The 26,266-nt window shown below is 41.8% G+C and overlaps 1 protein-coding gene across 9 annotated transcripts in view; it reads left to right on the plus strand.

Annotated features, from left to right (window-relative positions):
- mical2a (microtubule associated monooxygenase, calponin and LIM domain containing 2a) overlaps window positions 1-26,266 on the plus strand; it is a 296,251-nt gene that overhangs the window by 186,228 nt on the left and 83,757 nt on the right. The window lies entirely within an intron of this gene.

Consider the following 26,266-nt stretch of genomic DNA (forward strand, 5'->3'; position numbering starts at 1 on the left):
AATTGGCCAATGATAATTTGGTGGAGCCAGAGTCCTATATTTAACATGAATTGCACTCCAGTATCTATAACACTCTTTGAACCCTCCCGACCCATTTCCACACATTGAGGAAGATTCCTTGTTACTGTCACCCAACTCAAATCGATCAATTCAGAATTGACATTTTCAGCTATTTGATTGCTTTACTGAGGATAGAGTGCCACATTTTCACTGCCCTATGATTTCAGTATGTAAGGACAGATGCTTCAATTTATTCGTACCATCCCAACCCCATCAGTCACCAAATGCCCTCATGTGTCTATCCTTAGCATGGAATCAGTCTTTCTGTTTACAGCTGAATCATGAACCAATGAACTCTATTTCACAAATTGTTGCTAGCTGATCTCCTAAGAAGAAACAGAATTGAAATTGAACAAAGGAATGGCCTGCATTTCTATGGCATCATTCATGCCCCTGGGACATCCCAAAGTGCTTTAGAGTCAGTGATATAATTTTGAGTTGTAGTATTAGTCCCTGTTGCTGTGTTGGAAACACAGCAACAAGTTTGTATAGGGGAAGATCCACAAGCAGAAATGAGATAAATAACCAATCTGCTTTTGCAGATATACTCTGTCAAAAGCAGCTGAAAAAGATCAGCCATTTTTTAAATGTGCATCAACTTATAAAATCATTTTACAGAATTAACATTAAGTTCCCCCAGACCATTTGGCAAGGCACAACATGATATTGGTCTTGTCTGTTCCAGTACCTGAGAGAGTGTTCCCATATATTGACATTGATTGAGTGATAACTATTGGCAAGAATGCGAGTGCAAATTCTTCTACCCTCCTTTCAATTAGTGGCTGTGATAGCTGCTAAATCCACTCGAAGGGCAGAGAGGATCTTGATTTTAAATTTCATTTGTTAAACATAAACACCAATAGCTCAGATTTTCTCAGCACTGTTCCACCAATAGTGCAGTGCTCCCTCAGTACTGACTCTCCAACAGTGCAGTGCTCCCTCAGTACTGACCCTGTGACAGTGCAGCACTCCGTCAGTACTGACACTCTGACAGTGCAACACTACCTCACAACGGACCCTCTGATAGCACAGCGCTCTCTCAGTACTGACCCTCCAACAGTGAAGCACTCCCTCAGTACTGCCCCTCCTACAGTGCAGCACTCACTCAATATTGCCCCTCTCACAGTGCAGCTTTTTTCAGTACAGTTAACACTCCTGTAGTGCTCCAGTGATAGTGCAATTCTCCATCAATACAACACAACATTTGTCAGGGCAATTCTTCTGAAAGTACAACATTCCATCAGTACTGCCCTGCAATTGTATAATTTTCGTTCATTGTTTCACAACCAACAGAGCAGTGTTTCCGCAGTACTGTTCCTCCAATGTGCAGTGTTTCTCCCATAACAATGCAGCATTCCTTCAGTGTCGCATCTTTGAGAGTGCCATCCCTTGAGTGCAATGCTCCCTCAATGCTGCATCTCAGTATTAGACCATAAGACCATAAGACATAGGAGTGGAAGTAAGACCATTCGGCCCATCGAGTCCACTCCGTCATTCAATCATGGCTGATGGGCATTTCAACTCCACTTACCTGCATTCTCCCCGTAGTCCTTAATTCCTTGTGACATCAAGAATTTATCAATCTCTGCCTTGAAGGCATTTAGCGTCCTGGCCTCCACTGCACTCTGCGGCAATGAATTCCACAGGCCCACCACTCTCTGGCTGAAGAAATGTCTCCGCATTCCTGTTCTGAATTTACCCCCTCTAATTCTAAGGCTGTGTCCACGGGTCCTAGTGTCCCCACCTAACGGAAACAATTTCCTAGCGTTCACCCTTTCCAAGCCATGTATTATCTTGTATTGCCATGATAGTATCTTCTGACAGTGCAGCACTGCCTCAATGTTTCCACCCAGCAGTGGGGTGTTCCCTTAGCAGTACACTGGCTGTATTGGCCTGTACTTTGTGCTTAAGTCTTGGAGTGGAATCTGATCAGGTTTCATTTTGATCCATCAGCCACTGACAGTTTTAAATTTGTATGTTTATAACATTAAGCCTTAATGGCTGCTCACCTCAGTATTGACTCTCCGACAGTGCAGCACTCCCTTACTACTGACCATCGTAAAAATGTGAGAATCCAGGATTTAAAAAAATGCCTTATTGTCTTAACACTTTGGCCTACAATTGATCTAACTTGACGAGAGAAAACAGCTGAACAATGCCTTAAAGATACTGGCCAATCTTGTAGCTATTCCAGTGACAAAATGGTGAAAAACACAAGGATAGACCTGATAAAATTATCAAATGTTTTGAGTAAATTTTTTCCAAATTTATCACATGTTGAATATGAGTCATGACTGGATCTGAGGTTCCCCTTGGCCCGTCACTCTTGTGACTGTATCAGAACTAATTCGTGCTCACTCACGTCTTCTAACAACAGTGGTCAAGAGTCCTCTGTTGTTATTAATCTACATTGCTTTCCTCCTGATGCAGGTGACCTTGGTGGGGTGTGCTGCATGAGTTGCCTCCAAGCAGCTCGTTATGATGTTTTTACTGATGCAGGCTCTATTCAATTCTTGCTTTTGGTTTGGGGATTTTTCTTCATGAGCTTCCTCTGCTGTGTTGAGAGAGCCACGAGGAATCTTCTACAAGTAGCTCTTTACCCTTGTGACAGAGACTGTTTATGCAGGATGTAAATCATAGGATTGTGTCTGTGTCAGCTCTTCGAATGAGCTATCCAATTAGTTCCATTTTCTTTCTTTCCACAGCTCTACAAACCGCAAATATTTAATCCAAAATATTGTTGAATGTGCTTCCAACTTGATTAACCCGTATCGCCGATTCTTGCAACATGCTGAGTATAAAGGTTTAACCTTCTTTCCCTCCTATACATTGTGTCCATAATCCTCACTCTTAAGTCCTTATGTTTTCACCATCTTGTCACTGGAAACAGTGCCTCCTTATAAACTCTATCAGGCAGTTTGTAGCTCCATTGGCTCGATAGTTGGTATGCAATGCAGCGTGATGTCAACAGTGAGCATCAATTCTTGTACCAGCTGTGTCTCCTTCTCAACCCCTCCCTTCACCTGAGACCTGGTGATCTTCAGGGTTAAACCACCACCAGTCGTCTCTCTCTCTCTCTCTCACTCTGTCTGTTTTGGATGAGAGAGTAGTCCCTATGGTCTAGTAAGAAAACTTTACTTACTCTATCACAATATTGAACAGATCTGTTAAATCTCTCCTCCTTCCCATGGAGGTGAACAATGCCAGCTTCTTCAGTCTCTCCATATAGCTGAAGTTCACTGAAACCCTTACAATGAATCTCCTCTCTAAGACCTGAGGCTCCTTTCTAGTTTGAGATGACCAGAACTCGACGCAATTACCCTCGCACGATGGTTCTTGATTATGATGTTGACCACAGGAGATCGTGAAGGCTTGTGGGTCTAGAGGAGACACACCCCGAAGACTCAGGGCCACTCAGAGTGAAGAATAACTGTTGGCCTTAGCAGTACTGTCCACGTCCTGACAGAATATGAACAAAGCCCCCACTTGATTGCAATGAATAGATTTATTTCTGAACTTAAGAAAAATAGTAAAAGACCAATAAATTCCAGAGGATGGAGATTCAAAGTCCGAAAGAAGTGCAAATAGTTCACAGGAGTAGAAGACTTCAATATTTTAATGTTAGTTTTCTGGGAATGTCAGTTAATGATAACACACTCACGCAATAAGAGTAGGGTTTTATTATATAACTTGTGAATTATGCAATTTCGATTGAACCCGTGGAATCTGCAGTCAATTGAAACATGAATGAGACTCCAACAAGCCATCAGATTAGAAAGCCTCTCTTGGTGAATCCTTCTTCCTTTATTTCCAAAATAATTGGTAAAAGGATTTGAAGGGAATTTGAGGTGAACTTTTAATTGCCTAAAGGATGACGTGAGTCTGCCTGAATTGTGATTTAAAGTAGAAACCTACATCACATTGGAATAATATTTGGAAATATATTTGAAGTGCAGAGCTGGAAAGCAAGAATAGGCTGTATAGCCTTTTTTTCCCTCAGATAGCACAGAAATGATGTGCCAAATGGCTTTTTGCATTGAAAAGAAATAATCAAAGAAATTCTGTGTTTGCCATTGGCACATCTGTAAGAGTTGGAATAAGAGATTGATACAGCACAGAATGAAGTCATTCCCTTGAAATGCCTTAGCCAGCTCCATAACAGGGTTTTCGAATTAATCCCACTCTCCTGCAAATTTCCTTTTTTTAAGAATTAATCTGGTTTAGTTTTGAAAGTTACTGTTGAATTTGTTTCCAAACACCGGGCAACTCCTTCCGAGCTCCCTTCAGAAGATCTAACTCGAGCATTTCTTACAACTGTTCTACGCTTTTAAACTTAAATTCTAAATTGCACCTGTATGCTTTACTGTGTCTGAAGTTTTTTTCACTCTATGATCTACTTTACTGCTCACAAACAAAACTTTTCACTACACTTCAGTGCACATTATAATAAATCAAATCAAGAAGATTTTATTCCTCGTCTTAAGAGATTTGGTGCGTATTCAATGGGTTGAATGGCCTGCTTCCAGACTTTAGGGATTCTATGATCACCTGAAGGTACTTTTGCCACTGACCATTATTCTGTATCCTCTGACTATTGGTGTCCCAACGAGTGGGAATAGTTTCTTTTGTATTTTTTTCTAGTCTACAACCTACTGAGCTTGAGTTTAACAAAAAAATTCCACTGAAAAACTAAATTTTAATAGGAAAGATTGCTTACTAACGAGGTGAAGGGTAGTTTAAGGGTTAAATAATAAGTTTATAATGTTACAAAGAATAGTAACAGGTCTGAGGAAAGGGAGTGTTTGCGAAATCAGCAAGAAGACTAAAAGGTTCATTTGGAAAGAAATCCAAACATACACCCGTTAAAAATATGAAAATAGATTGAGATTTATACAGATATAATAAAATGAAGAGAGTAGCTAAACAAAACATTGATTCATTAGAATCAGAGACAATAGAAATGACAAAAAAAAGTTGTATGAACAAATATTTTATGTCATTGTGGAAGTCATATATTCCATGTCAAGCAGCTGGCAATGTGAGGTGCACACAAGGGAGGAAATTAAGGGAATCGACAACAAAGAAAAATATTGAAGAAATGAAAGGGACTAATGTCTGACAAATTGTCAAAGCCTGATTGCCTCAATTCTCAGGCTTTAAAAGAAAAGCTGCAGAGATATTGGAAACTCTGGCAATAACTTTCAAAAATTCCTTGGACTCATGAAGGGTCCCAGCAGCTTATAAGTTGACAAATATATCTCAGCTAATTAAGAAAGGAGGGAGAGAGAAAACAGACCAACATTTGACAGAAAAGCGATGAAGTCTGTTGTTAAGGAAGTTATAACAATGTATTTAGAAAATCATAGTATGGTACAATAAGACATAATTACATGGTTTTATAAAAGGGAAATCATATGTTTGACAAAACACATTGGTGTTTTTTGAGGATGTAACTACTAGGAACCAGTGATGTAGTGTGTTTGGGTTTCCAAGTGTGAACACCAAAGGGTAATACACAAGTTAAGGAATCGTGGAGTTGGAGTGACATATTGGCATGGATAGTGATTGGTTAATGGACAAGAAGCAGAGAATTTGTAAATCAAGATGTCAAATATAAGGATCAGTACTGGGAGTTGACTATTATAATCTGTATGAATGACTAGGACAAAGAGACAAGAGTGGTGTACCTAAGTTTGCTGATGATATAAAATTAAGTTGGATTGCAAGCTGGATATAAAGAGATATAGGGTGGTTAAGTCCAGGGGAACATGACACATAGATAGTATGGGATTTTTCATTTTGGTCAGAAGGATAGAAAGGCAAAATATTTTTTAAATGGCATGAAACTTGCAAATACTGTTGTTCAGAGGGACTTGGATATACTTGTGCGTGTAACACAAAATTGGCATTCAAGACCGGAAATCTGGTATGAGAATAGGACCCGAGGGCACAGCTTGAGAGTAAAGGGAAGACCTTTTACAACAGAGATTAGGAGAAACTTCTTCAGCCAGAGAGTGGTGAACCTATGGAATTCATTGCCACAGAAGACTGTGGAAGCCAGGTTGTTGAGTATATTTAAGATGGAGGTAGATCGGTTCTTAATTGAAAGGGTTACGGGGAGAAAGCGGGAAATTGCGTTCAAGAACTTTATCAGGCTTATCCGGCTGAATGGGCTGAATGGCCTAATTTCTGCTCCCATGTCTTATGGTCTTATCTATTTGGAAATGAAGTAGCATGTTGGCTTTATTGCAAATATTGCACTACAAGAATAAATGACAAGATTACACATTTGGCATAATTGTACAGGGCTTTGGTGAGATCACATCTGGGATGCTGTGTGCAATTTTGGCCTCCATATTTAAAGGAGGATATATTTGCATTAGAGGGAAAATGTTCTAGATTTATCTGTGAGAAGAGAATGGTGAGAGGCTGAGAGTAAATTGGGCCTATACAATCTGGAGTTTAGAAGAATGAGAGGTAAACTCCTTGAAATATGCAAAATTCTGAAGCAGTTTGACATGGTAAACATTAAGAGGTTGCATCTGTTGTCTGGGGAATCTAAAACAGTGGTTGGGGTTATGGTCTCAATATAAAGAGCCTTTCATTTAGAACAGATTTGAGGAGAAATTCTTTGCTCAAAGATCTGAGAGTTTTTGGCATACTAGAAGATTATGGATGTTCCATCATTGAATATATTTGAGGTTGAGACACACAGACTATTTTTCTGTCAGGGAATGAAGAGATAAGAGATTCAAATGGAAATTGAATCTAAAGATCAGACATGACTGTATTGGATGCAGAGCAAGCTTGATGTATCATTTGGTCTACTCAATTCTCATTACTTATATTCCTTTATCTTTTATGTTGTTAATCACAGTTCCTTTAATAAGCACCTGGAAGCTCTTGGACAAGATGTTCTAGAGTTCAGAACTTGACATCATGGTCAGTTATGCGTAAGAAACCCACACTGTGATGAAAACCAATGAAGAGTTGATAAGGAGAGGCCAGTGGATGTGATTTACTTTGACTTTCAATAAGGTTGCAGATAAGAGATTATCATGTGAAGTTAAAGCACATGGGATTTGGTGTAGCATACTGACATGGATAGAGAGCTGATTGGTAAACGGGAAACAGAGAGTAGGCATAAATGGGTCATTTTCCAAATGGCAGCCAGTGATTAATGAGGAGTTGCAGGGATCAATGCTTGGACCCCAGCTATTCATAAAATGTATTAATGATTCAGATGAGAAAACTATTTGGAATGTTTCCAGATTTTCATACTGGATGGGAGGGTGAAAAGGGAGGAGGATGCAGAGATGCTTCTGTGCGTTGGACAGGTTGGGTGAGCGGCAAAATGCATGGTAGATGAAGTATAATGTGGAAAATTTGAGGTTAGTCATTTTGACAGCAAAAGCAGGAAGGCAGAGTATCACCTGAATTAGATTGGGAAAAGGTGGAGGGGAGGGGGTTACAATGAGACCTGAGAATCCGTATACATCAGTCACTGAAAGTAAGCACAGATTTGAAGCAGTTCCTTATTCCTGCTTTCTCCCCCAGATTCTATAATCACTTTATCCCTGAGGAATAGGCTTACTCCTTCTTGAAAATGTTCAATGTTTTGGCCTCGACCACATTTTCTGCAGAGAATCAACAGGATCACCATGAAGATGTTTCTCCTCATCTTAGTCCAAAATGGCTTACCTCTTTATCCCTAGACTGTGATCCCTGGGTCTGGACTCCCCACTCATTGGGAACATCCTTCTTGCATTTACCCAGTTTAGTCCTGTTAGAAGTTTATACGTTTATATGAGATCCCCACACCACCATTCTTCTTACCTCCAATGAACACCATCCCAATTGAACTGGTCTGTCTTCATATGTCAGTATCCCCACCCCAGGAATCAGTCTGGCAAACCTTTGTTGCACTCCTAGATTAAAGTGGTGCTGGAAAAGCACAGCAGCTCAGGCAGCATCTGAGGAGCAGGAAAATCGATTTTTCGGGCAAAAACCCTTCATCAGGAATGAAGATTGTTCCAGCACCACTCTAATCTAGACTCTGATCTCCAGCATCTGCAGTCCTCACTTTTGCCTTTGTTGCACTCCCTCCATTGACAGAACGTCCTTCCTCAGTTAAGGAGATCAAAGCTGCATATAATTTTGGATGTCATACAATCATCGCCATTTTTCCACTTCAATTCCACCTGCCAACACTGTCCTGATATCCCTTCATTCTCAGCAATCTATTGAACTTTGTCTTAAAGTTAACAAAGAAGTGGAATCTTGTAGAGGTGACTATGGTCTTAGCTGCTGTTGGAGGAGCTGCTGAGACCCCATGCTGTCTCTTTGCAACAGCTCCATACCCCAGGATCAGGAATCATGAATCCCCACTACCAGCCAATCAGAGGCTGGAAAATCCTCTGCAGCATTGATTGGGTGGCAGATGTAGATTCACGGGACCAATAGTATAGAAAAAGATACTTCAGCCTATCAAATCTACACCAGTCAAAACCGACCCCACCAACTATTTTAAACTCATTTTCCACACTTAGAGTCATAGAGATGTACAGCATGGAAACAGACCCTTCAGTCCAACTTGTCAATGCCGACCAGATATCCCAATCCAATCTAATCCCACCTGCCAACACCTGGGCCCATATCCCACCAAACCCTTCCTATTCATACACCCATCCAGATGCCTTTTAAATGTTGCAATTGTACCGACCTCCACCACTTCCTTGGCAGTTCATTCCATTTTGATCTACTGAATTATATGCCTTGGCATTGCAAATGCAATACTAAATATTTCTTAAATTTTATGAGGAATTTTACCTCTACTATCCACACACAGAGTAAATTCCAGATATTCAGAGTGAAAATCACACCCTGAGCAAAAATAGTTATCCTCACATTCCCAATAAACCTCTTATCCCATACCTGAAGGTCAGTCCAAGTAGCGACAACAACAGTGCAAAGGGGAGCGAACCTCGGGTGAACAACAGTAGCAGGATAAATACCTGAGGAGTGGAGTCAAAGTGAATCTAGGGGTGAACAGCAGAATAAATACCTGAGGAGCGGGATCAGAGTGAATCTAGGGGTGAACAGCAGGATAAATACCTGAGGAGTGGGGTCAGAGTGAATCTAGGGGTGAACAGCAGTAGCAGGATAAATACCTGAGGAGTGGGGTCAGAGTAAATCTAGGAGTGAACACCAGGATAAATACCTGAGGAGTGGGGTCAGAGTGAATCTAGGGGTGAACAGCAGGATAAATACCTGAGGAGTGGGATCAGAGTGAATCTAGGGGTGAACAACAGGATACATACCTGAGGAGTGGGGTCAGAGTGAATCTAAGGGTGAACAACAGGATACATACCTGAGGAGTGGGGTCAGAGTGAATCTAAGGGTGAACAACAGGATAAATACCTGAGGAGTGGGGTCAGAGTGAATCTAAGGGTGAACAGCAGGATAAATACCTGAGGAGCGGGGTCAGAGTGAATCTAGGGGTGAACAGCAGGGTAAATACCTGAGGAGCGGGGTCAGAGTGAATCTAGGGGTGAACAGCAGGATAAATCCGGGAGGAGTGGGGTCAGAGTGAATCTAGGGGTGAACAGCAGGATAAATACCTGGGGAGTGGGGTCAGAGTGAACCTAGGGGTGAACAGCTGGATAAATACCTGAGGAGCGGGGTCAGAGTGAATCTAGGGGTGAACAGCAGGATAAATACCTGAGGAGCGGGGTCAGAGTGAATCTAGGGGTGAACAGCAAGATAAATACCTGAGGAGCGGGGTCAGAGTGAATCTTGGGGTGAACAGCAGGATAAATACCTGAGGAGTGGGGTCAAATGAATCTAGGGGTGAACAGCAGGATAAATACCTGAGGAGTGGGGTCAGAGTGAATCTAGGGGTGAACAGCAAGATAAATACCTGAGGAGTGGGGTCAGAGTGAATCTAGGGGTGAACAGCAGGATAAATACCTGTGGAGCGGGGTCAGTGAGAGTGAACCTGAGGGTGAAAAACAGGATAAATACCTGAGGAGTGGGGTCAGAGTGAACCTAGGGGTGAACAGCAGTAGCAGGATAAATACCTGAGGAGTGGGGTCAGAGTGAATCTAGGGGTGAACACCAGGATAAATACCTGAGGAGCAGGGTCAGAGTGAATCTAGGGGTGAACAGCAGGATAAATACCTGAGGAGTGGAGTCAGAGTGAATCTAGGGATGAACAGCAGGATAAATACCTGGGGAGTGGGGTCAGAGTGAACCTACGGGTGAACAGCAGGATAAATACCTGAGGAGCAGGGTCAGAGTGAATCTAGGGGTGAACAGCAGGATAAATACCTGAGGAGCAGGGTCAGAGTGAACCTAGGGGTGAACAGCAGAATAAATACCTGAGGAGCGGGATCAGAGTGAATCTAGGGGTGAACAGCAGGATAAATACCTGAGGAGTGGGGTCAGAGTGAATCTAGGGGTGAACAGCAGTAGCAGGATAAATACCTGAGGAGTGGGGTCAGAGTAAATCTAGGAGTGAACACCAGGATAAATACCTGAGGAGTGGGGTCAGAGTGAATCTAGGGGTGAACAGCAGGATAAATACCTGAGGAGTGGGATCAGAGTGAATCTAGGGGTGGACAGCAGGATCAATACCTGAGGAGTGGGGTCAGAGTGAATCTAGGGGTGAACAGCAGGATAAATACCTGAGGAGTGTGGTCAGAGTGAATCTAGGGGTGAACAGCAGGGTAAATACCTGAGGAGTGGGGTCAGAGTGAATCTAAGGGTGAACAACAGGATACATACCTGAGGAGTGGGGTCAGAGTGAATCTAAGGGTGAACAACAGGATACATACCTGAGGAGTGGGGTCAGAGTGAATCTAAGGGTGAACAACAGGATAAATACCTGAGGAGTGGGGTCAGAGTGAATCTAAGGGTGAACAGCAGGATAAATACCTGAGGAGCGGGGTCAGAGTGAATCTAGGGGTGAACAGCAGGGTAAATACCTGAGGAGCGGGGTCAGAGTGTATCTAGGGATGAACAGCAAGATAAATACCTGAGGAGTGGGGTCAGTGAGAGTGAACCTGAGGGTGAACAGGTAAATACCTGAGGAGCAGGGTCAGAGTGAATCTAGGGGTGAACAGCAGGATAAATACCTGAGGAGTGGGGTCAGAGTGAATCTAGGGGTGAACAGCAGGAAAAATACCTGAGGAGTGGGGTCAGAGTGAATCTAGGGATGAACAGCAGGAAAAATACCTGAGGAGTGGAGTCAGAGTGAATCTAGGGATGAACAGCAGGATAAATACCTGGGGAGTGGGGTCAGAGTGAACCTAGGGGTGGACAGTAGGATAAATACCTGAGGAGCAGGGTCAGAGTGAATCTAGGGGTGAACAGCAGGATAAATACCTGAGGAGCGGGGTCAGAGTGAATCTAGGGGTGAACAGCAAGATAAATACCTGAGGAGCGGGGTCAGAGTGAATCTAGGGATGAACAGCAGGATAAATACCTGAGGAGTGGGGTCAAAGTGAATCTAGGGGTGAACAGCAGGATAAATACCTGAGGAGCGGGGTCAGAGTGAATCTAGGGGTGAACAGCAGGAAAAATACCTGAGGAGTGGGGTCAGAGTGAATCTAGGGATGAACAGCAAGATAAATACCTGAGGAGTGGGGTCAGAATGAATCTAGGGGTGAACAGCAGGATAAATACCTGTGGAGCGGGGTCAGTGAGAGTGAACCTGAGGGTGAAAAACAGGATAAATACCTGAGGAGTGGGGTCAGAGTGAATCTAGGGGTGAACAGCAGGGTAAATACCTGAGGAGTGGGGTCAGAGTGAACCTAGGGGTGAACAGCAGGATAAATACCTGAGGAGCGGGGTCAGTGAGAGTGAACCTGAGGGTGAAAAACAGGATAAATACCTTAGGAGCAGGGTCAATCAGAATGAACCTGAGGGTGAAAAACAGGATAAATTCCTGAGGAGTGAGCTTCCTTTCAATGATTGAGGTATAGAGTATACAAATTGGGATGTCATGTTGCCCCTGTATAGAACATTAGTTTGGCCATATTTGGAATATTGTGCACAGTTCCGGTCATGACACTGCAAGAAGGATGTGGAGGATTTGAAGAGGGTACTGAAATGGTTTACGAGGATGTTGGCTGGTTTGGAGGGTATTAGTTATGAGGCGAGATTAGAAAAACTTGGTTTGTTTTCAGTTGAATGTTGAAGGCTGAGGGGTGAACTGATAAAAGTTTGGTAAATTGAGAGGCGTGGGTAGAATAGACAGAGTCTCTTCCTCAGTATAGAAAAGTTCATTTATTAGGGAGCATAGGCTTACGGGAAAAGGGGGTAAGTTTAAACGAGATGTGAGAGGCAGGTTTTTAAACAGAGCGGGTAAGTGCCTGGAATGCACTGCCAAAGGAGACTCTGGAAGTCAATATAATAACAACAATTAAGAGGCATCTTGACAGACACGTGAATGGGCAGAGAATAGAGGGATATGGACTGCAGAGAAACAAAAGGTATCATGTGTCGGTGCAGTCTTTGTGGACTGAAGTACCTGTTCCTGTGCTGTACTGTTCTTTGTTCATTAATGCCTCCACCAAGGGTAAAACTTCCTTCCTATCTCTATGCCCCTGGTAATTTTATGCAGATCAGTCATGTCCCCCTGAGTCTCACGTTGGATGCTGCCAGTACTACACCCACCCTGAGGCCTGAGATTGAGGCCCAGTGATGATAGGGTGGGCGTTTTGTGGCACGAGGATTGGTGGGGGATGGGGGGAGAGGTATTCAGAACAAGAACAGGAGCCGGCTTTCAGTTTCCCCATCCCAGTTCACAATGCCAGGCACTGAGTGAACAAGATATCACACTTTGTACAAGCAAACATGCAGCTTATTTATTATTCACCCCCGACATACACACACACACACACCATTCATATCTGCCATGGTAGAAAGAAACCCTACAGCAGCTATTCACTACCCACTTAAGAGATGGTTGGGTGGGGTGGCCAACTTTTTTGCCTGATTAAGTGCCCCGTGCCACAAAGCTTGCATGGACTAGTGAACAAGATTCTGTCTAATGGCTGAGCACAGTACAGAATTTCTCAACGATTCACAATCCAACAGGGTATTTGCTGAAAATGTGTTGCTGGAAAAGCGCAGTAGGTCAGGCAGCATCCAAGGAACAGGAGATTCGACGTTTCGGGCATAAGCCCTTCATCAGGAAGCCCTCCTATCTCTTTCTCATCTCAATCCTAAATGGCCCTGTCCTTTTACTATCTAATCCTTTATTCTAAATTTCCCAGCACATGGAAACAATATTTCAGTACTTATGCTGCTGTTGAGTCTCTCAAAAGCACAATAAGTTCAAAGTAGATCACCTCTAATACTGGAAGGCTAAATGTTGGTCTAGGACACTTCCCCTATACCTCATTGAATGGTGCCATAGTTTACTACCTCATCTGAGAAATAGCACCTTCAACAGTGCTACATTCCTTGAGTATTGTATCAGGAGTGCCAGTCAATTTTGATAAGAGTGCATCTTGAGCCTTGCGACCTAGCTGTATAAGTACCAAGCACTGATCGGAGTCTGACACAGTTCTTAACAACTGAAGGTACTTGGTATGAGGAAGGTTGATCATGTTTCTACAGTGGGTGTGGCATAAAGAGAAGCTCCAAGTTTGAAAGTTGAAATCCCATCATCAGTGGGAAATCTGGAAATTTATGGAGTGGTACAAAATTATTGCATGACTTGTGCGGGTGCAGGATAGGGGAGTCTGCCCACTACCATTCCGACCTATCTATAACATCATACACAGGGCTGACTCTTAACACCATCAAGGGCTGTCACTCAGAACAACCGAGGATGAAGATTTCCCTCCCATTATGAATGTAAAAGCTTACACCTGCACTCTAGATCCACTGGTTTTCAGACGGTTAAAGCAACCCAAGGCACTTCACAAAAAAGATGCCACCAAACCATATTAACAGATACAGAAGTTCCAAAAGGTTGGCATTTTAAAAAGAAGCAGGAGGAAGACAGACATGTAGAGACACAGAGAGGTTTAAGAAGGGATTTCCAGGGCTTAGGGACTTAATGGATGAAGTTAAAAATCACACAACACCAGGTTATAGTCCAACAGGTTTATTTGGAAGCACTAGCTTTCGAAGTGCTGCTCCTTCATCAGTTGTTTGTGGAGAATAAGCTTATTATGTGATTTTTAACTTTGTACACCCCAGTCCAACACCAGCATCTCCAAATCTTGACAGATGAAGGCACAGACACCAGTGGTGGAGCTATGAAAATTGGGAAACTTGAGGGGCCTGAGTTGTTGAATCACTGTTCTTGGAAGGATGGAGGAAGTCATGAAGATATAGAAGGATGAGGACGTGGACATTTTTTTAACACGAGGATGATCATTTGAAAATGGAGCCAGTGTGAGTCAGCAATCCTGGGGATGATGGGACTTGGTGTAATTAGGAGTCATCAGTCCCTGTCACTTCAGAAACAGTGTCAGCTGCATGGAAACCCAAAGCAACCTGTTCTGAACAACCTTTCGTGGTTCCAGCGACGTCCGCTGCTGTGTGATATCAGGTGTTATACTGACACTCCACAGAAGCAAGCTTTTTTTTAATGTGGGTGCAGCAGCCAGGTGTATAAACCCATCAAGTTGGTTTAAAGAGGCAGGGGGCTGAATTATCTCCACTCCAGTCTTGATTACCGTGGTGGGGGGGGGGGCAATGATGTCAGTAAAACATTGTATTAGGATAGCTCCATGGCACATTCCCACCTTCGGGGCAGCTGAGAAAGAAAGTCAGTACTCTAATATGATGAGGGAGGAAACCTTTACATTTTTAAGAGCTGAATTAGGGGCCAATTTCCAATGGAGATGATATCTGCCTGGCTTTGGAGCAGCCCCCCACCACCCACCACCCACTCATCTCATTGACGGACTCTGCAGAAACAGCATCCCATCTCTGAGGCAGACAAGTAAGTTGTATAAAGGCCATCCCTCAACACAACCAGGGATGGGGATTTCCCTCCCATAGTGAGTGGAGCTTGTAGAGACTGTGTCCCAGGGACAGGACAAGGAACAATCAGAGGCCATTCACCAGTCAAGGCAACAGCAAGACAAAGGCCACCTCCAGGTCCAAAGATGATACTTTAGAAAAGCTGCCCAGCTCCAGTAGGCCTCCTCAATCTGACATCTCTGGAAGACATCATAAAGCACGCCCATGTTAAGGTGCCCTTACACTCAGGTTGTCTCCCACAGCAGCATCCACTGGAGCCCAGATATCACTGTGGGCTCCACCTGGCTTTCTCATTTTCCTGGTCTACCTGCCACCCCTAATCAGGTGGAGCTGGCTCCCAGAGACTCAGTGCACTGCTTCAGCTATTTCCTGGTTCATTACTCTGAATCGAGACTGATTTCAGGATTGTAACTTGACCCAGAAAATCTGACTATGTTTTCTATCGAGTGGAGGTGACTTTCATCAGGGAAAACAAAACCTGATCTAAACGAATGTTTTAATTGTGTTACCAAACAATGAGTCATACAGAAATTCACCATTCAAGATAAATGTGTGAAATGCAAACATTTAAACAAATGTATTTTCAATCACACAATGGCCATCCAATGGACATATGTAACCCGGCTCTCAGCAACAATGATGAGCGAGAAGAGACATATTGTCTAGAGGAAAGGAGAACTCTTTACAAATTACTTGCTGTTTCACAGATTTGGAGTTGATTTTATTTGATTTGAAGAAGTATCTGCCTTTCCAATTATGGACAAATTTCTAAAATTAATTAGTATATGATCACAAACCATTAGCATGGAATTTACAACTAAAGAAGCCAAGAGGTTAAGTATGTTCATGGTTATTAAGACAGAATATTTTGTGATGAGGATGCGATTCTTTGTGAGTAGCAAATGTTATTGAATGATTTTACTTATCTACATGTGACTCCAGACCCACAGCAATATGGTTAACTCTTAAGTGTTTTCTGAAATGACTGGGCAAACCACTTAATTCAACAATAATTAAAAATGGACAATAAATATTGGCCTTGCCAGTAACATTGTCATCCCGTTAAAACGTTTTTTAAAAAAATTCGTCAAACATATGAGCCTATTCTTCATTCTTGCTGGTAGTACATTATTCTGAGAGATTTGTAAATTATTTTGAAGTATCTATTTATCTTGCTTAATGCAATTTTTTTTTCCTTGTCATTATTTCTCTTTCTGAGCCTGCCTTATTTTAATCCATGCAATTTCCTTCTTCATCACTTCTAGTTTTTCTCAATCATTAAGTCTCTTTGGTTAAGAATATATATCAGAAGAGCTGGAGAGTTGATGTTTTGGGCAGGACCCTTCATCAGGACTTCATCAGCATCTGCAATCTTCACTATCTCTAAGAATATACATGTTTTTCCCCATCTTCTATTGAAGACCCAGGTGTCCTATTGCCTTGACTGTGTCCCATTATCAGTTTCCACACCCAGCAAATTACAGAACATTAAAAGTTCAGCTTGAAGGGTGAGGGGGAAAAGAACAAATTTCAGAGAACATAGCAAGATTGCCCCACTCAAGCAAGATCTGGGCCAATGTTTGCTTTAGAGAAAGGAAAACACACATTAAAAGTTAGTAAGGACAAATCTGCAATAAAGACCAAACTGTGGCCAAATTTGCTGTTTACTCTCTCCTGTTTGAGGATATATGTGTCCGTTTTAAGTTAATTTTCCCTCTTGGGACAATTTTTCACAAGCTGTAACATGCAAAAGTGTAATTATTATTGATAACTGTTGTCTAATGGTAGAATTGTACTGAAATGTTTGCAGAACAACATGTTCTTGTATAACAAGGCCTTGAGATGAAAAATCTCCCAGTGTCATAACTTTATTTATGTGTGGGATGGGAGACAGGGAGAAAAAGCTTTTGTTTCTCGCCACGAGTTGGCTGAATTGCAGAACTTATCACTGGTTGTCATCTCTCATTCATTCTATCTTTTCTAGGACAAACATTCTTCAAATTCTAATCATTCTGGAATGCTGATCAGATTTTGGCAGTTTAAACTCCTCTTGCATTTCTTACTGTAGTGTTACTGATCCTTCCATTTTAATTTAATTTATCGTTAACTCCATTTAGATTTAGGCTGGTGCTTGCAGGCTTTGTTGTGAGGTGACTTCTTTCAAGGAGGACTTTAAACAGATTCTCCATCTGTGTCTCGTGTGGAGCTAAAAGGACCAATCTGAGGTACAGGGGAGTTTCCCAGTGCTCTGGGCAAAATTTATTTCCCACTCAACCCAAACTCTGCTCACGTTTTTTATTCGAGTAAAAAGTCAGGTCTGCAGATGCTGGAGATCAGAGCTGAAAATGTGTTGCTGGTTAAAGCGCAGCAGGTCAGGCAGCATCCAAGGTACAGGAAATTCGACGTTTTGGGCAAAAGCCCTTCATCAGGAATCCTGATGAAGGGCTTTTGCCCGAAACGTCGAATTTCCTGTTCCTTGGATGCTGCCTGAACTGCTGCGCTTTAACCAGCAACACATTTTCAGCTCACGTTTTTTAATCACTGTTTGTGGGGTCTCACTGGGACCAAATTGGCTGCCTACAGAAAAGAGACAACTGTTCAGAAGTAATTCTGAATCATTTTGGGAGACTGAAGTGCTGTAGAATTGTTTTTGTAAAATTTCAGAGATCAAAGTATTTGCCACGGCCTTTCCCCTTTAACGTGTTTACCTCTGATCTTTAAATCATTCTGACACGGCTTCTATCTCTTCCAATAACTCCTTGTGGCTTTGTTAGTTTTGGCAAAAGAACAGACATTCCAGGGTGACTGACTCAATCGCTTTATCTCTCAGAGAACACATTCGTGGTTATCCAGTCAGTCCATCAGCAGTATATTGCAATGATGTGGCCAGACAAAGTTAAAACCCTTTGGCCTGGCTTGATGTGCTGGTCCACAACAGATAGTGCAGTCGTTATTTTTCTGAACTAGCGTTCAGAGGCTGAAACAACGATCCAGAGAGTCAATTTCAAAACTGAGGGTTTAATTTCAGTTTAAATATAAAATCTGCATATAAAAGGCTGGTCTCAGTATAAATGATTGAGGAGCTGTCAGATTATTGCTCCAAAAAATCTAATTGTTTCACCAATACCCTTTTAGGGAATGAAATGTATTGTCCTTATGCAGTCTAAATCTTGAAAAAAAACTTCAGGATGCCATCAATGTGATTGGAGTTTTAAATGTCCTGCAAGTGACCCAGAGAGATACTGAGCATTAACAAATCAGGAAAGGTCACAATGGGCTAGACTTATTAGTGATAAGCACATGCCAAGAATGAATAAAAATTAAACCAGTTGGAGTCAATAATATTGACTCTTTTGGATGTATTATCACTGTCTTGCAATTACTAGTTCATGTTCACGTATCATTAAATCACAATCAGAGAATCATAGGGAACAGAAGGCAGTAACTTGGCCCATTTTAGCAAGTGCCATGTGATTAGTCTGCCTCCTCTGCTTTCTCCCAATAGCCATTTAAAAATGCTCTTCTCCAGCAGTTTCATGGAATCATCGAATCCTACAATGCAGAAAGAGACCATTCAGTCCAGCGAGTCTGCACCAACCCTCCAAAAAGCATCTCACCCAGACCCACCCTATTCCCGCAACCACACATTTACCATGGTTAATCCACTTAACCTGCACATCCCTGCACACTATGGGTTATTTAACATGACCAATCCACCTAACCTGCACATCTTTAGACTTTGGGAAGAAACCAGAGCATCCAGGAAACCCACACAGATACATGGAAAATGTATAAACTCCACACACGGTGCGCAAGGCTGGAATCAAACCCCGCTCCCCGATGCTGTGAGGTAGGAGTGCTAACCACTGAGCCACCATGCTGCCCTTGTTTATCCAGTTTCCTTCAGAAAATCATTATTGAATCTGCTGTCACAGCCCTTTCAGGCAGTGAATGACTGAAACTGCAATGAGATAAGGACCAGATAATTTGCTTACAGATCTGCTGTCATTCAGCAAATCTGTATTGGCTCAAATCACTGCAAAAAGAGGATTTGAGATAGCCTTGGCAAATAAGAGTAAGGATAGTCCAAAGAGATTCTACAAGCACATAAAGAGTAAGACAGCAACTAGAAGGAGAGTAACACCCCTTAAAGATCAAAGAGGTCATCTCTGTGTTGAACCTCAGGAGATGGAAGACATATTTTCAGAAGATGGGAGAGATATGTAATGAATATTTTGCATCAGTTTTTACTGTGGAGAAAGAAATGGAGTTGAGATAACTCAAGGAAATAAATATAGATAATTTGAAAACAGTTCGCATTACAGAAGAGGAAGTGCTGAAGGTCTTGGAAAATATAAAGGTGGATAAATCTCTAGGACCTTATCTAGGACTTTGTGGGAGGTTAGGGAGGAAATTGCAGGGCCCCTTGCAGGCATATTTTTATCTCCTATGAATATAGGTGAGGTGCCAAATGACTGGAAAATGGCTAATGATGTGCCTTTGTTTAAGAGGGGATGTAGAGAGAAGCCTGGGAACTTATAGACCTTTGAGTCTTAATGCAATAGTGGGTGAACTGTTGAAAGTGATTCCGAAAGATAGGATTTATATGCATTTAGAGATGTGAGGAATAATTAGGGCTATTCCTCCTGGTTTTATGCGAGGTAAATTGTGTCTCATAAACTTGATTGAGGTTTTTGAGGAAGTAACCAAGAAGATTGATGCGGACAGAGTGGAAGACATTGTTTACTTGGACTTTAGTTGAGTCTTTGACAACGTTCCACATGTTAGATTAACTAGCAAAGTTAGATCATATGTGATTCAGAGAAAACCTGGCAATTGGACACAAAATTGACTTAACAGCAGAAAGACAGAGTAATGGTGGAGGGTTGTTTCTCAGACTGAAGACCTGTGACTAGCGGTGTTCCACAAGGCTTAGTCTTGGGTCCACTTTTGTCTGTTGTTTATATAAATGACTTAGGTGAGAATATAGCAAGCATGGTTGGTAAATTTGCAGATGATGCCAAGAATGGTCATATAATGGACAGTGAAGAAGGTTATCTAAGATTACAATGTTAAAAATCACACAACACCAGGTTATAGTCCAACAGGTTTAATTGGAAGCACTCTAGCTTTTGGAGTGACGCTCCTTCATCAGGTGATTGTGATGAAGGAGCCTGATGAAGGAGTGTCACTCCGAATCACCTGATGAAGGAGCATCGATCCAAAAGCTAGTGTGCTTCCAATTAAACCTGTTGGACTATAACCTGGTGTTGTGTGATTTTTAACTTTGTACACCCCAGTCCAACACTGGCATCTCCAAATCATAAGAATACAAAGACATCTTGATCTATTGGGTCAATGGGCTGAAGAGTGGCAGGTGGAGTTTAATAAATGCAAGGTATTACATTTTGGTTAAAAAAAACAAAGGCAGGACTTATACAATTAATGGTAGGGCCTTGGCTGCTGTTATAGAACAGATGGCCATAGGCGTTCAGTCACATAATTCTTTGAAGTTTACACCACATATAGATAAGGTGGTTAAGAGGGCATTTAGCGAGCTTGCCTTCATTGCTCAGACCTTTAACTTTCGGAGTTGGGACATTATTTTGATGTTGTGTAGGATGACGATGAGGCCTCTTCTAGAGCACTGTGTCCAGTTTTGGTCTCCCTGTTATAAGAAGGATATGACTAAGCTGGAAAGGGTTTGGAACAGATTTTCCAGGATGTTTAAGGGAATGGAGAGTTTGAGTTATAAGGACAGGTTGGACAGGCTGGGACGTTTTTTTCACCAGAAGTTGAGAGTGACCTTATACAGATTTATAAAATAATGAGGAGTATAGATAAGTTGAATGGCAAGTGTTTTTTTTCCCCCTAGGGTGGTGGATTTCAAGACGAGGGGCATATTTTTAAGTGGAAAGGAGAGAGATTTAAAAAAGACATGAGGGGTAACTTTTTACAAAGAAAGTGGTTCATGTGTGGAATGAACTGCTAGAGGAAATGATGGATGTGAGTACAGTTACAAGATCTGAAAGACATTTAGATAAGTACATGAATAAGAAATGCTTATAGGAACTGGGCCAAGCACAGGCAGGTGGGACTAGTTTAGCCTGGAATTACGATTGGCATGGACTGGTTGCACCAAAGAGTCTGTTTCTGTGCCACATGACTCATCAGCTGTTTATCATCCACATGAAAGAGCAGACAAGGCCTTGATATAATGTCTCATTTAAAAGACAATGCAGTCCTCTCCCTCTGATAAGTCCAGATCACACTCCTATAATAGTTTCCTTGCTGTTGACTGGTCTGCCCATCCATACTTACCTGGCCACTGATTATGAGTCGAAACGTTTGGTGCTGGAAAAACACAGCAGATCAGGCAGCATCCAAGTAGCAGGAGAGTCAACATTTCAGACATAAGACCTCCATCAGGAATGTCCCAGTATCAATGCAGGTTTCTTCTGGGTGCTCTGGTTTCCTTCTACAGTCCAAAGATGTGCGGGTTAGGTGAATTGACCATGCTGAATTGCCCATTGTGTTCAGGTTAGTTAGATTAGCCATGGGAAATGCAGGGTTAAAGGATGGGTCTGGGTGAGATGTTGTTTGGAGGATTGGTGTGAACTTGATGGGCTGAATGGCCAGCTTCCACATTGTTTTCATTGTATTCTAAGTCCAGTTGGATGACTCACAATGACTTTAGTCTCCTGAAACTTGTTTCCATCGCTTTTGGATTTGGGGAGGATTTTCCCCAATTGTTCCCCAGAGGCCTTATTTCTAGATGTTTTAACCTCTCGAGTATATTATGTGATGGTAAATGGGTTTATTGTTGTAGGAACAGTAATTGTAGGGATGGAGATGTAGTTTCGATGGAACATGATATTACAGAACATAACCAATGAACCAACTGTTTTTTTTGTCTGTCATTTTCATATTTCCATAGGTGCAGTCTAGCATGAAAAGAATATAGAGATGCAGGAGAAAGTGTAAAAAAGGTTTTCAAGGACTAAACCACAACTAAGGAGTAACACTTAGCAAGCAAGGTGGAACAGGCTGAGGTGTTCCTCTACAGGAAAGAGAAAGCTGAGGGATAACCTGAACGATGTAGGGGAGGTACTTTAACTTATGAATTAGATCAAATATGGGGTGTAAATATAAGATAAACATTAATACACCCATTGGAAGCAGGAGGAACTTCTATAGGCAGACAAGGATGAGAATGTGTAACTCACTACCACATGGAGTGGTTGAAGAGAATGCTGGATGGGCAATAAAAGCTGGCCTATCCAGCGACAATCTCACCCCATATATGCTTCAGAAAAAGTACAGATACGTCAACAGTTAATTGTCAAGCTTTGTTTAATATTTTAACAGGTCAGAATAACTCTGATTATTCAAGGTATTGCTTTCAGGCATCATCAAGAGAATGGCTGTCAGCTGTTTAGATGTATTGAAACAGGTACAGTCTGTGTACATAATCTTTATGTCTGTAATGAATAGGGCCCTGTTTATTAATTTATGTAGCTTCCACCAGTCCACACAAGTGCACCACAGTGTGAAGCCTAAATTGGTATTCATCCTTATTCTTCACACCCTCAGGATTATGTAGTTAATGTTGTCCAATTGTGGAATCAAATTAAATGATGGACATCATGTTGTGAGCTTTGAATGTGGGCTCAGTAGCCTCCTTCGTCTCCTATATCTTAAGGGTGATGTGTTTCAACAATGTAGCAAGGTTCTTTTAGGGAAGAACAATATTGAAATTTGAGAATAACAATGCCAATATAAGGAATCTCCAATCCATTAATGGCAGTGAGTTTGTCATGTGTAGGCTTCACCATGTTGTGTCATTTGCCTGTATATTGATCATTTTGGATGTGTAATGGAATAAGGTGAGCATTCATATTTATATTGACTTTGGTTCGTAGTTCCTGCTGTCCATTTTTCCTCAGAGGCACGATCTGATCATAGTAGATGCTTTAGCTCCTTTAAAGTTGACAATATGTCAGATCAATCATATATACTGTTTGATTCAAGTCTGGAAGTTGTTATGTTTCAGGTACTTCCGGAACTTCATCCACATGTTTGTGCTTTAAGGGTATAACCTTGGGAAAACTTTTTGCGTTGGACTTTGGCTGAACCTTTTCAATGTTTCTGTGTTAAGCTTTATGTTGCATCTTTGGCTTTTCCTGAGGATTAGAGTTTCTGAACATTTTTGGCCATTGCCCCTTTGTAGCACACAGTTTATATGAGTCCTACAATTAGGGGCATTACTTCAGTCAATGAGGTAAACTGCATTTCATGCATGATTTTGTTTACTGTTGTTGTGGAGTCAAGCACTTTGAGGTGTTGCTGTCTTATAGCAATGGCTTCAAATGTTTATTCATCTTCCATCCATTGTGCATCAATAATGTATCCTTTATCTCAAGAATTCTCTTTGAATGACTTTATTGTAGAAACGATCAACAATTCCATGAGTCTTCTCTGTTGAAGTCACACTCCACTCCTTTGCACTGACATCTGCCAATAACCGATCACTTGATTGCAGCCCATAGGACATAGATTCAATTCTAAAGTTGCAAAGGTTGAATTCTAAAGTTTACCTTATTCCTGAACTGATGAAATTAAAGATCTTTTCAGGGTTTTCTCGGCATTGTCAGATAAACCTGAAGAAGTAACTCCTTTCAAACTTCCAATTCCTTGATCAATGAAGAGTTTGACAGCTTTCTTTTCTAGGTCAGCTATTTTTTAGTCATTAACATGAAGTATCATCCTTTGTTTGAATAATTGGAACTCTGCTATGAGATCAGTAACTTGTCACTTGAATTTTGTTTCTGTTATGTGCTGTATATTATAATGCTTGCTGCTTCTTTACTGTGTTCAAAGAGGTTTCCGTGGAACTGATTCTGAACCGACATTAGCTGACCTGAACTTCACTGCTTTACATGACAGCTGTTGTTTCTTTTCACTGTGCTGAAAGAGAGATGATTGTAACTGGATATAATACAGCAAATCAGTGATTGCTGCTATCTGCTGATTGCAATCTCATTGACTTCAATTCAACTTAAGATGGCCAACATTTTCACCAACATGAGAAAATTAATGGAGTTTTGCGTGTCTTTGATCACATTTCGTGCTTCTTTCAAAATAATGGAATCGAGTGATGATTCAATGGAAAAAAGCCTCGAAAAGCATGAAAAATACTCCTGCAGCCTTGTTTGTGCTGCAGCTGAAGATCACTACTGCAGTAGAGGTAGACTGCACGTTCATATAAACCATTGTTTTTCTCCTGTTAGTTCTGGATCAATACCACTTTGCTTGTTTTTCTAAGTAGTGGGTCAGTCCACTGAAGTTCCACATTAACTGAGATGTTAGTCAAATGCCCCCACATCAGATAGGATGTCCTCAGAAACCCTCCTCCTAGTGACGACTCTGATATGCTGTAAAGTGAGTATAAACACGCTAAATTTACTTTTTCTCACTTGCAGACTTCTGTATTGGGCTCAATGGTGTACTACCATGAGGATATTGAGTTAACCCAGGGAGTTAACTACTCAGTGGTTTTCTAAAAATGATGTTCCAATGCTGCACATAACCTGCCAATACAATTTACTCTTTGGGTTTTACTATACTGTTGGCTTTTGTAACAAGACTACTGAGACTGGTTTCATAATGAGAAGAAGTAGCTAAAGATTTATTTGCAGAGCAACTAAATGCACTACCACTCTATCACAGATGCTAGTATACTCTAGGCTGTGTCACTCAACAAACTGATAGACTCATTGACTTCCCTGATGGATTGTAAACTACAGCAACAATAGCAGCAGCTATTTAAGATGGGGGTTGATACCTTTATGCAAGATTATCAAATGGCATGATGTAACACATCATCTCTGACCTCTCTTAATAGTTTGTACTTGCCTGATCATAGATACATGCAACAGCACGGCACTAGTAGAGCACTAGTGATTCCTCCTGTCTTGTCAAACTCTTCCGTTGTGCTCTGGAGCTCATGCTAATGCATATAAATTGCTCACAATGTGATTCTCTAAATTCCTTCTTGAACCCAAATGGACCTTCACTGATCAGAGATAATATGCTGGGCATTATTTTGAGAATTGACTTGCACATTTCATCCTATGGTGTGTCACTTCCAGATGTTGAACTGTTAAGCCTCCAGCACATTAAAGTTCATGACTTTTCTCAGTGAAGTCTGACTCACACCCACCACTGCCTGAACAGATACGCAAACACAAAAGAAAACTTGAATTTTTTTAAAATCATTCGCACGTGGGGGTCATGGTGGCTTTGTGGTTAGCACTGCTGCCTCACAGTGCTAGGGATCTGGGTTTGATCCCAGCCTCAGACAACTGACTGTGTGGAGTTACTTCTTGTCTCTGTGTGGATTTTCACTGGGTGCTCTGATTCCCTCACATGGTCCAAAGATGTGCAGGTTAAGTGGATTAGCCATCGTGTCCATGGATGTGTAGGCTAGCTGCATTAGCCATGCCAAAAGGATAGGGTAGAGGGGTGGGCCAGCGTGGGATGCCCTTCAGAGGGATGCATTTGGACTTGAAGGGCCGAATGGCCTGGTACTACACTGTCAGGATTCTATGATTCTATGATAAGCTGAAGATATTAGACAGAGCAAAACTGTGGACATTGACAACAGGCCTGTAGAGCTGAAGGTTGCTGCTCTGTAAATAGCCACTGCTCTAGCCAAGTTATTCCAGTAGAGTTGCTGCACTGGCATTTACCCAACCGTGTGGGAAATTGCCCAAGTACGTCCTGTCCATAGAAACAGGACAAATCCCATCTGGCCACTTGCCATCCTATTGGTCTACAACTTTCAATCATCAGTAAAATAATGGAAGGCGCCATTGACAGTTGTATTAAGTAGCACTTGTTCAACAACAACCTGTATCCAACGCTCAATTTGGGTTTCACCAAGGTGATTCAGCTCCAGACCACCTTATAATCCTTGTCTTAACAATTTCAGAAGAGTTGAATTCTAGAGATGAGATGATGGTACTCTTGACACCAAAGCAACATTCGAGTGAGTAGAGTACCAAGGAGACATAACAAAATGCAACCAATGGTAATCAGGATGAAACATCTCACTGTTTTGAATCACACCTAGCACACAGGAAGATGGTTGTGATTGTTGGAAGCTAATCATCTCAGCCCCAAGACATTGCAATAGGTC

The sequence above is a fragment of the Hemiscyllium ocellatum genome, chromosome 18, assembly GCF_020745735.1.
Source record: "Hemiscyllium ocellatum isolate sHemOce1 chromosome 18, sHemOce1.pat.X.cur, whole genome shotgun sequence".
Classification (NCBI taxonomy): Eukaryota; Metazoa; Chordata; class Chondrichthyes; order Orectolobiformes; family Hemiscylliidae; genus Hemiscyllium; species Hemiscyllium ocellatum.